Source organism: Sus scrofa, chromosome 5 (genome assembly GCF_000003025.6).
Source record: "Sus scrofa isolate TJ Tabasco breed Duroc chromosome 5, Sscrofa11.1, whole genome shotgun sequence".
Taxonomy (NCBI): Eukaryota; Metazoa; Chordata; class Mammalia; order Artiodactyla; family Suidae; genus Sus; species Sus scrofa.
The window spans coordinates 49,505,209-49,517,250 of NC_010447.5; the positions used below are offsets into that span (position 1 = coordinate 49,505,209).

At 36.5% G+C, this 12,042-nt stretch overlaps 1 protein-coding gene across 27 annotated transcripts in view; it reads left to right on the forward strand.

Moving 5' to 3' along the window:
• SOX5 (SRY-box 5) overlaps window positions 1–12,042 on the forward strand; it is a 1,006,514-nt gene that overhangs the window by 345,259 nt on the left and 649,213 nt on the right. The gene's annotated exons all lie outside the window — the stretch shown is intronic.

A 12,042-nucleotide genomic window follows, 5' to 3' on the forward strand; every position in this document is an offset into this window, starting at 1 on the left:
CCATTGTGGAAGGTTTAGTGTAAGCCCCCTCCTCAGTAAGCCGGATGGAATCATCAAGGCCTTTGTAGCCCCGCCCCCTGTTGCCCTGTCACCATGAGTGACTGATCCCTTGTGTTTATCTCCTGCTTCAGGGAAGCCTTCCAGTTGTCTTAAACAGTGATTACAACACTAGCTGCTATTGCTTAGTTATTTGTAGAAGCTTGGGGATCCTCTCCCTCTGTTACCCCTCCAGTGTTAACCACTTCCACAACTCTCCAGCAGCTTAACTTAGCTCCTCCACACATCCAGGTCTCCTGGAGAGAAACTACCAGTGGCTTTTTCAAGTTCCATCACACAGGGAGATAAATGGCTTTGTCCTTCAGTCTGATCACATCTCTAACAGTGAAATGGCTTATTCAGAAAGGAGCCAAGCTTAAAATTTCTTCTGCCTGGATGCTTCAGGGATTTAGCTATTTTCTAGCATTATGGACTAGACAGGTTATTATTATTATGTATCCTGAGAGAACACTACCTTCCAGCTTAAAGGAAAGATAATTTCAAGTGTATCTTGATGCATCGCATATACTCAGGTCTCTCATTTAGCTCAATTAGGTAACAGTCCTGCAAAAATCTGTGTTTAGAATGATATGCCCAAGTAATTGGGTTTGTAAGTATGTCTGCACTGATTCTTGCAGAGTTGAAAACCACTTTAGGGTGATACTTTCATAAAGACTTTTCTGGTAGTAAACATTTCCCAACTTTCAGTTTATAAATATCATTGAACTAAACACTAAAGAACCAAATTGAAGCCAAACATGGTGAATTTTCTTGGCATCCAGCTGTTAGGTATGTATTGACCTTAAATTGAGTACAGTTGTTGTTTGAGTTTTGCATGTTCGGAAGCAAAATCAAGAAAGAAGAGACAAACATCCCTTCGGTCCCTTGTGGTCTTGAGGGATACAAAGAGCCTCAATCCAATCCACCAATTTAATAAACCTAAATTGCCACCCACTGTCACATGAAATATTAGTAGCAGAGATAAATCTGTGTTTTTTGACAGCATGCAGTCCCACTTCATTATGAGCCTTACAAGTTATAGAACACAAACAGTTCTGCACACAATATTGTATGGGTATGTAAAAATACCACCATCATTTGCCATCTTCACCGATTTATATTTTGATAAAGACTACAGTTGATAGTAATATTTCACTTTGAATTGTAGTGATATTCAAAGAACTCAAGAATGTTAAGTGTTGTTTTTTGTTAGTTAGTTTTCATATTGTTGCTTCTCTGGAGAAGTTTCCTATTCAGCTGTATGAAATGAAAGGATGATCATTCATTCATTCATACAACAGAAGTTCCTACTGGCCTGGAGCTTTTATTCTAGTGGAGGAAAACGTCAAATGAAGATTTTAATATATATGTTAATGGGACTACATACTAAGGAGATAATAAAGCAGAGTGAATAGAGAACAATGGGAAATGATATTAAATACCATGTCTTGGGAATGATATTTCTGACAGAGAGTGGAGCACAGACCTGAATGGAGTGGAAGAGGGAACCGTTTAGATTTATGGGCAAAGAGAGGTACATTCAATATTTAGTTAGAACAAGTAGAAGGGGTGTGCTTGATATGTTGAAGGAACATCAAGAAGGGCATTGTGGCCAGAAGAGAGTAAAGCATGGACAAGTTAGAGATGAGAAAGGGGAGGATGTCCATCATATAGAGCCTGGTCACCAGGGTAGACCTTGTCTGTTATTCTGAGAGAAATGGGAGTCATTAAAGGGATTTTAGCCAGTAAAGGGCATGGTGTAGCTCGTGTGTTTTAAAACTCACTTGCTGTGCAGTAGAAAATTGACAGAACACTGTAAATCAGCTATGATGGAAAAAATAAAAATCATTATTAAAAAAACTCATTTGGACTTATAGGTTGGGTAAAACTTTAAAACTTTTTCTTTATACATGGAATATAAATTATGAATAAAAATAGACTTAAAATATTAGAGCAACATTATCTAATTAAGATTTTGGCTGATGATTGTGTTCAAGGAGCTAATGTTAAAATAAAACAACTATCATTTTTCAGTTTTTATGTCCATAATTTGCAGAATTATTTTGATTTTGAATCATGTTCTCTGGTTTTGTATAATAACTTCTAGTTTCATAATAGGCACATTAATGACAAGGACATGTCGTGTTTAGAAATATCTGTGTCTGATTAGTTGCTTTGCGTAGCTGAATTTCCCATTTGTTTGTCATTTATAATTTCCACCCAAAGTATGTGGCCTTGTATAAGTCCACAAACAAGACATGAACTTTATCTTCTAGTGGTAAGGGAGAATGTTTGAAAATTATGTTATGGTTTGTTATGTTGATCACATGACCCATGAGACTATTTATGAGAAGGAAATGTGGAATTTTTTTTTTTTTTTTTAAACAGCTTTGTAGGACTCAGAGGGCATGATTTCTGGAACTAGCTCTGAAACTTACCAGCTAGGTGACTTGGGGTCTTTAAGCTAGGTTTGCTGCTAAATGACCAACTCTGCTTCTCCCATAAAGAGAAATGCACAGGATGTTTCTGTTATCTCTGCAGCTCCTTTACGTTTGTTAAACCAGTGGGTGTGGTACCTAAATAAAAATTGGTTGTAGGAGTCACCTGTCACCTATATTAAAAGTGACTTTTTTTTTTCTTTTTTTAAGCATGTGTGTCCTTTCAGGTCCGCAGCATATGGAAGTTTCCACGCTAGAGCTGCCAGCCAAAGCCACAGCCACAGCCATGCCAGATCTGAGCCACGTCTGTGAGCTGCACCATGGCTCATAGCAACTCTGGATCCTTAACCCATGGAACTAGGCCAGGGATCAAACCTGGGTCCTCATGGATACTAGTTGGATTCATTATCTCTGAGTCATAAGGGAAACTCCAGAAGTGACCATATTTGATATAAAGGAAAAAAAAAAAAACAGGGAATGCTCTTTTTAATAATAAAAAAGAGAAAAATGTTCATATTTATTTTCATAAAAATTATCAAGATAGAGAAGGTAGTATTGATATTTGGAAGGAAGGACTGTTTCTTAAAATTATCACTACTATAATGTCAAGGTGATCATTTTATTTTTTTAGCATCTTTTTTTAAAATATAATGATTTTTATTTTTTTCCATTATAGCTGGAAAAATTGACAGTGTTCTCTAAATTTTCTTCTGTACAGCATGGTGACCCAGTTACGCATACATGCATACATTCTTTTTTCTACATTATCAGGCTCCATCATAAGTGACTAGACATAGTTCCCAGTGCTACACAGCAGGATGTCATTGTTCATCCATTTCAAAGGCAATAGTCTGCATCTGTTAACCCCAAGCTCCTAATCCATCCCACTGCCTCCCCCACCCCCTTGGCAACCACAAGTCTATTTTCCAAGTCCATGATTTTCTTTTCTTTGAAAAGGTTCATTTGTGCCCTATATTAGATTTCAGATATAAGTGATATCATATTGTATTTGTCTTTCTCTTTCTGACTTACTCCACTCAGTATGAGAGTCTCTAGTTCCATCCATGTTGCTGCAAATGGCATTATTTTGTTCTTTTTTATGGCTGAGTAGTATTCCACATATATATATGGTATATATATATATACCACATCTTCCTAAACCAGTCATCTGTTGATGGACATCTTTGGGTTGTTGCCATGTCTTGGCTATTGTGAATAGAGCTACAATGAACATGCAGGTGCATGTGTCTTTTTCAAGGAAGGTTTTTACTGGATATATGCCGAAGAGTGGGATTGCTGGGTCATATGGTAGTTCTATGTATAGTTTTATAAGGTACCTCCACACTGTCCTCCATAGTGGTTGTACTAGCTTATATTCCCACCAACATTGCAGGAAGGTTCCCTCTTCTCCACACCCTCTCTAGCATTTGTTATTTGTGGACTTATTAATAATGGCCATTCTGAGTGGTGTGAGGTGGTATCTCGTGGTAGTTTTGATTTGAATTTCTCTAATAATCAGTGATGTTGAGTATTTTTGCATGTGCTTCTTGGACATCTGTATATCTTCCTTGGAGAAATATCTATTCAGGTCTTTTGCCCATTTTTCCATTGGGTTGTTGGCTTTTTTGCTGTTAAGTTGTATAAGTTGTTTGTGTATTTTAGAAATTAAGCCCTTGTCAGTTGCATCATTTGACACTATTTTCACCCATTCTGTAAGTTGTCTTTTTGTTTTCTTTTTGGTTTCCTTTGCTATGCAAAGGCTTGTCAGTTGGATCAGGTCCCATTGATTTATTTTTGCTTTTATTTCTATTGTTTTGGGAGATTGACCTGAGAAGATATTTGTAAGGTTGATGTCAGAGAATGTTTTGCCTGTGTTCTCTTCCAGGAGTTTGATGATGTCTTGTCTTATATTTAAGTCTTTAAGCCATTTTGAGTTTATTTCTATGCATGGTGTGAGGGTGTGTTCTAGTTTCATTGATTTGAATGCAGTCATCCAGGTTTCCCAGTAATACTTGATGAAAAGATTGTCTTTTTCCCATTTTATGTTCTCGCCTCCTTTGTCAAAGATAAATTGACCATAGGTGTCTGGGTTTATTTCTGGGTTCTCTGTTCTTTTCCATTGGTCTGTATGTCTGTTTTAGTACCAGTACCACACTGTCTTGATGACTGTGGCTTTGTAATATTGCCTGAAGTCTGGAACAGTTATGCCTCCTGCTTGGTTTTTGTTCCTTGGAATTGCTTTGGCAATTCTGGGTCTTTTGTGGTTCCATATAAATTTTGGGCTGGTTTGTTCTAGTTCTGTGAAAAATGTCATGGGTAATTTGATAGGGATTGCACTGAATCTGTAGATTGCTTTGGGTAGTATGGCCATTTTTACAATGTTAATTTTTCAACCCAGGAGCATGGAATATCTTTCCATTTCTTTCCATTTTCTTTAATTTCCTTGATTAATGTTTTATAGTTCTTAGCATATAAGTCTTTTACCTCCTTGGTCAGGTGTATTTCCAGGTATTTAATTTTTTGGGGTGCAATTTTAAAAGGTATTGTATTTTTGTATTCCTTTTCTGATATTTCATTGTTAGTATACAGAAATGCAACTGATTTCTGAATGTTAATCTTATATCCTGCTACTTTGGTAAATTTGTTGATCAGTTCAAGTAGTTTTTGGGTTGAGTCCTTAGGGTTTTCTATCATGTCATCTGCATACAATGACAGTTTTACCTCTTCTCTTCCTATTTGGATGCCTTTGATTTCTTTTGTTTGTCTGATTTCTGTGGCTAGGACTTCCAATACTATGTTGAATAACAGTGGTGAGAGTGGGCATCCTTGTCTTGTTCCAGATTTTAGTGGGAAGGCTTTCAGCTATTCTCCATTGAGTATTATATTTGCTATGGGTTTGTCATAAAAGGCTTTTATTATGTTCCCTCTATATCCACTTTGGTAAGAGTTTCGATCATGAATGGATGTTGGACTTTGCCATATGCTATTTGTCAAATAGTGTATATTTAAGGTCCTGGTGTCTTAAGTGTCTTTTTCAGCTTGGGTAGGTTTGGATACAGCACAGGGTATACAGAAATGGGATAGTGACTGTAAAGATATGATGGACTCTGTATGACATAAAGTGATTTTACAATTCATAGTCTGCAAAAAAGGACTTTGAATCTCATGCTAGGATTAGACCTAGTTCAGTAGGACTTGGGGAAGGGAGCCAATTTTTTTTTTTTTTTTTTTTTTTTTTAGGGAATGTTGCTGTAGTAATTAGGTCACATGCCATCCAAATCTCAGACTCTGGAATCATGCTATCCAAGTCTGGCTATGTCCCTTCTTCCTCAATTTGTCCCTTGGATTAATTAATTAATATGGTGGCACTATGAGGTTGATTGAGAGGGGAGGATCTACTGGTGAAGTTAGGACATCATTATAGTCATTAAGCAAGACCAGAATGGTAAAACTTGGGAGACAGATACCAGCACAGAAATTTGAAGATGCAGCTAGACCTCCTGGAGCAATAAGGGATGAATTTTAACCTTGAGTAATTGAAATAAAAGCCATGCAACTCACAGATCTAGGAAATCAGACTAAGTAGTTGTTTGTTTTTATTTATTTACTTATTTTTTATTGGTGGGGTACTTGAATTGTTTTGATGGTCTGTACATTGAAATGCTAATGATCTACTGAAGAAGCATTCCATGCAGAGATTCTGGAACCAGGCAGGGGAATTTAAGATGAAGCTTATAGGGGATTATAACAAAAGTTGCCTCCTTTAGTGGAAGAAGAACAGTCCAGGCTGAGTGAATACCCTCAAAGACCAGCAGTGTGAATGCCATGTGGAATTTTGGAGACAGCCAAATGGGATAGTTGAAATAGAAGAAACTCTGAAGTTTGAATTGTAGTTTTGCTGCTTGATAAGCTATGTGGCTTTGGTTTACTTATTCATTTTTTTTACCTTTAATTTCTGCACAAATCCTGCCTGAATTGTTTGCAAATAGCAAACACTAAGTGTAGATTCAGTTGGCTCACTAGAATATAATCATTACTGGATTATGGAATTTTTTGAAGTATTGAAAATTGTATAGGGATTCCTTCATTCATTGGTTTATTCATTCATTCATCTATTCTTACTAAGTCTTAACTCATGGCAGGCAATCTTTTAATTATATTGCCTGATTTTTTCCTCCATCCATTCTTGACTAGAATTTTCACTAGTTTAACTTAGTATATTATTGCCATTAGTTATAGGTGAAATACCGATTGACTTAGATCTTGTCCATCTATGGAATCATGCCATCCCAATCTCAGACTATGTCTCCTCTTCCTCAAGTTGGTTGGAGGAAGTGACGGAGAATTTTACTTTTACATTTATCATAACAGGAAATGCATTTGTTATGCTGATTCCCTTTAGATGATTATAGTAAAATACTTAACTCATGAATGATTTAAATCATCCTCCTTAACAGTGTTAAACATGCTGATGTTACAGTGATCTGACAAACAGCTATTATCATATGACTCCTGAGAAGTTTTTGAACAGAAGTGCTTGTTAGAAGAGGGGAGCCCCATCCCCGAATGCTGAATGAGTGCTTGCCTGGGGTGTCCCCAGGAACAGGAGCTGACACAGGTGTTCAGCACAGTTGCTTACTGCCTCCCATCAAGAAGGATGGGGGGTTCTTAGCACTGCTGGTTTGTGGCACTCAGCATATTTGGCAAGCAGTCAGCCCTGCCTGTGGATTTCCCTGGGGAAAATAAAAGCCACAGGGAAGTCATCAGTGTGACCTTCTGCTGGGTAGTTGGCACATGGCTGCACCACAGGAAGGCTCTCAGTTGTCATTTTCTGAACGTGTAGGTATCAGGTGCTGAGGGAGACTCCCATTCAAGGTGGGAAGTGGGGAATGAGAAAAACTATTGAGCAGAAGCTTACCAAATCATTCCCAGACGTGAAGCTTAACACCAGCTGATCTGCTGATAAAAGGGATTTTTTTGGGGGGGAAGGGGGGTTCCTTTGGTTCTGTAAGCACAATTATAAGCTTTCCTATTTAAGCCTGACCCATCATATTGAAATGCTGTCACTAGTATCATTAGCAAGTAAAGTGTTGATAACATAGTCAAATGCACAGCAGAGTTCTGGCTCTTAAGTGTCTGGACTAACTCCCAATATTAGGAATAGGAGTCAAACTGCCATCACTTTTCCTGTGCTAACAGACGCCCTGCCATTAGCAGTCTGAAGGCAATTTTAATAAAATACATAGCCCTGCTGAGTTGGTCTCAAAAGATAAATAAGCAATGTAGAAAAGAAGCTTTTGTTTAAAAGTAATTATTTAAACTATGCATTACAGGTAATTTTCTTTTACCAGTAAGGCAAATGCTATCAGAATTTCAATAATGATTTGGTGGCACTTATCTAAATAATGTGATATTGTCATTTCAGAGACTTAGAGTTGCTTTATTTTCACTTATGTACAGAATGGGGGCAAATTGGATCCAGGTATCAAGTGCATGAGTTTTACAGTTTATGTTACTCTTTTTTTTGGGTGAACAGTGTTGTATTCTTGGACAGATTTATGGAAATGTAACAAGCTGGTGATAGAGTTCTGGGAACTGCAGACTTGACTTCCAAACACAGAACAGGAGGGCAAAGAACATCTTTTTATTTTTCCTTTGCTGTCAGAAAGGAAATCACATTTCATTTTTTTAAAAACTCTTTAAAGAGGATGCTTGTGCATAAACCACAGTCACAAGGGTGTAATAAATGTGTGCATGTATCAGAGGAGCCAAAGCTTTGTTTGCCAAAAGGTAAAAACCTCAGAAAGCTTTTTAAGAGTCTATTTGGAAACCATAAAAGTACCACCTTTCCTTTCCTTCTTAATAGTGACACACTGGCCTGAGATCCATAATACAGAACTAGCTCTATAGGCAAAGTAGGAACTTGCCATATAAGTGTGACCTATGGTGCATCAGGAAGACTTCTATTTTCAGGTGCCATCCAGGTGGAAGCAAGGCAGCACAAGCTTTGGAATGAGATAGACCTCAGTTCAAATCCTACTCAAACCATGATTTATCATTTTGGGCAAGTTATGTGTCGTCTCTACACCTTTGTTTTCTCATCTATAAGTTGGAAATAATTACAAAACAAACCTTGTCTGATTGTTCTGTGGATTAATGAGACAATGCATACAAAACATTTAGGATGGTGTCTGGCACAGATTGAACACATAGAAAATGTTTGTTTTTATATTAATGAACTTCTAACATACTTTTCTAGGAAGGTTACATATTAAATATTGTGCTGTGAGTTGAGATAAATATGTTGATCAATATATGGCTTCCACTTCAAAATAAAATGTCTAATGCAAGACATTTTAGCAGACAACTCACATACTCTGTGCTACTTGGTATGTGCTCTGTGCTATTGGTATGGTTCTTGTGGGCATAAAGGAGGCAGGGCTTAATCTTGGCCATGGAAAAAATAACTGTAAAATCTTGGTTTATTAAGCTTTCAGAGGGAAGATTCTAAGCTATATATTTCTACTCTGAGCTGTTGTGATCAAAACCAATGTATTTTTTTTCCAGGAATGTTTTTTCCTAGTTCCTTGTTCTTTCTGTTCTTCTTCTGTTATATTTGTATAAACCTTTTCTTTGATTGTTAGCACTATGGTTAGATGATATCTGCAGTCAGAGAGAAGAGGTTATCATAAAACAATCTTCAAATATTGCTCGGCATCTCTGCTAAAATGATCTGGGGGAAGAGTTGAAAAACAGGTTTTATTCTCATATATTACTAAATAGAATGAAAATTAGTGCAAGCCTTTTGGACAGGAATTAGGCAACATCTAAAAAATTGACATATACACACACCATTTGACCCAACAGTCCAATTTTTTAGGAATTTATCCTGAAGATGTATCTTCAACGATATGAGAATCACATGCCCAAGGTTAATCATTGTAGCATTGTTTGTAACTGTAAAATATTAAAAACTATCTAAATGCTCATGACAGGAGAATGGTTCAGTACATTGATGCATTATGGCATCTCCACAAAATGATGTACTGTGCAACTGTAAAACTAATGAACAGATATAAAGTAATATCTAGTCTATAGTGCTAAGTGAAAAAAAGGCAGAAAAATAATAACTAGGGATTTCCTGGTGGTTCAGTGAGTATGGATCCAGCATTGTCATTGTTTTGGTGAGAGTTTGATCCCTGGCTCTGGGAATTTCCGCAGGCTGTGGTCATGGACAAAAACAAAAATACACTTTGTATCTGCTAATTGGGGCAAAACATTAAGGATAAGCCAAAAACTCGTGAAATTGATTGTTACCTGTAGAGGTTGGGCCCAGTGAATGGGTATAGAGAGAATGAAAATAAGGTAGAAGGGATGACAGGGAAGTGTGACACTTAGTTGAATACCTTTTTTTTGGAATAGTTGTGATTTTTAGAATTGTGTTAATGTTTCACATACTCAAAAATAAATAATTAATTAAAATGAATTAGGGTGTTCAGGGAGCTTCACAGGAAAAACGAAAAATAACAAATTTAAGAAATTGTTTTCCTGTGAATTATAAGTGAAGGGGATAGGGGACAAAGAGATAATCTAAGAAACTTTGCCAAAGTTTTGACTTTATAGTGTAATATTTAATAAAAATGAACTATTGTATTTTCAGAAAATTTGGTTTTCACATCATATGGATTAATGCTTCTGTTTTTCATAAGGGTGAGAGTTAACATTTCTGGAACTGCTTTGAGTATATACTAGGATTGTGGACAATGAGAGCCACTCTCTTCACTTTTAAAAAAATAATAATAAGGAGGGCTAGAATGAACCATATGGTGTTGAATTAGAATCACAGGTATCAGTAAAAAACTCATGGTGTGTGTTATACAGAAAGAGGTGTGAGTGTGTTTGTGTGTCCATTTATATATTCCCTAGCTCTCTCTGCTGAGAATGCCTAAAAGCAGTAACACTCACTACTGATGAGCACCCCTGGTACTTAGATCTTGGTTTCTAAATATCGTTCTCCAATAAAAGAAACCAGGAACCCTTGCAGAAATAGATGATTGTGGGACAAGAAGAGGAAAACTATGTGATGAGAAACTGGAATGTCTTGTGGTTCCAGAAAGTAAGAAATTACTAAAAAAAGGATAGAAACATATTGAAAGGTTGTTGGAGCCACTTCGAAGTGGCTTCCAATGGCCATATCTGGGATATTTGAGCAAGGAAATAATTTTAGCAATGGATTATACTCAATATAGTCAATGATGTTATGAAAAGTGTTGAAAAAATAATAAGTGGAATAGAAAATATGACACTTTTATAACGATAGTATACCAGTTAGTAACTTTAAAAGGAATGATGAAAGTAAAAAGTAACCATTTGGTAAACACCACAGTGATAATTTTCTCAGGCAGGAATCATGACTAGATGCTAAGTTAGTGGTGAAACTATGATGATAAATAGGATACTTTCACAGTGTCCAAATATCTCTTCTCAGAATGCTTGTTAATTACAAAGGGGAAAGTGGCAACTTTACAGTAGAATAACCTGGCAGACACCATCTAATCAAGTGATCAAAGTTAACCATCATCAGTAATGAGACTTATCAGCATGATGCGTCCTTCCTGTGGCTCACCAAGAAAGGCACAAAACATCATTTGTGTTCTTTTTTATACTTACTGAATAATTTAGTTTAATTTATATGAAAGTTTAAATCAGACAAAGCCACTTTATAGTGATAGAAATCAGATCGGTAATTGCCTGGGACAGAGGGTTGCAAGAGACTGACAATTTGAAACTGTCAGGTACAAAAGTAAACTTTAGGGGGAGAGTAAAATGTTCCGTGTCTTAATTGGTTAGGTGGTTTATACAGCTTATATTTTTCAGAGTTATTGATCTGTCCACTTAAAACATGTGAGTTTTATAGTATCTGGTCTTACATTTGTGTCTTTAATCCATTTTGAGTTTATTTTTGTGTATGGTGTTAGAGAATATTCTAATTTCATTCTTTTGCCTGTAACTGTGCAGTTTCCCAGCACCACTTATTGAAGAGATTGTCTCTTCTTAATTGTATATTCCTCCCTCCTTTGTCATAGATTAATTGACCATAAGTGTGTGTGGGTTTGTTCCTAGGCTCTCTATCCTGTTTCATTGATCTGTGTATCTGTTTTTGCATCAGTACCATACTGTTTTGACTACTGTGGCTTTGTGGTATAAAACTCCCAGAGAAAACATAGGCAGGACATCTTTGACATAATTTGCAGCAAGATGTTTTTGGATCTGTCTCCCATACTATCTTCATTTTGGTTCCTCAGAAATAGACTCTCAATAAAGATTTGAGTACAAGCAATTTATGTGAGAACGAATAGAGGAGGGGAACTTGTCATGTTCTTACCAAAAATGCATAATATGAATCTTATGATGAGAAAGTATCAGACAACTCAAATTGAAGGCCATACTACAAAATGACCAGGCAATACTCTTAAAAAAAGTGCCAATGAAAAACAAGGAAAGACTGAGGAATTATCCCAAATGAAAAGAGTCTAAGAAGACATGATAACTATTGGCCCATTGTTTA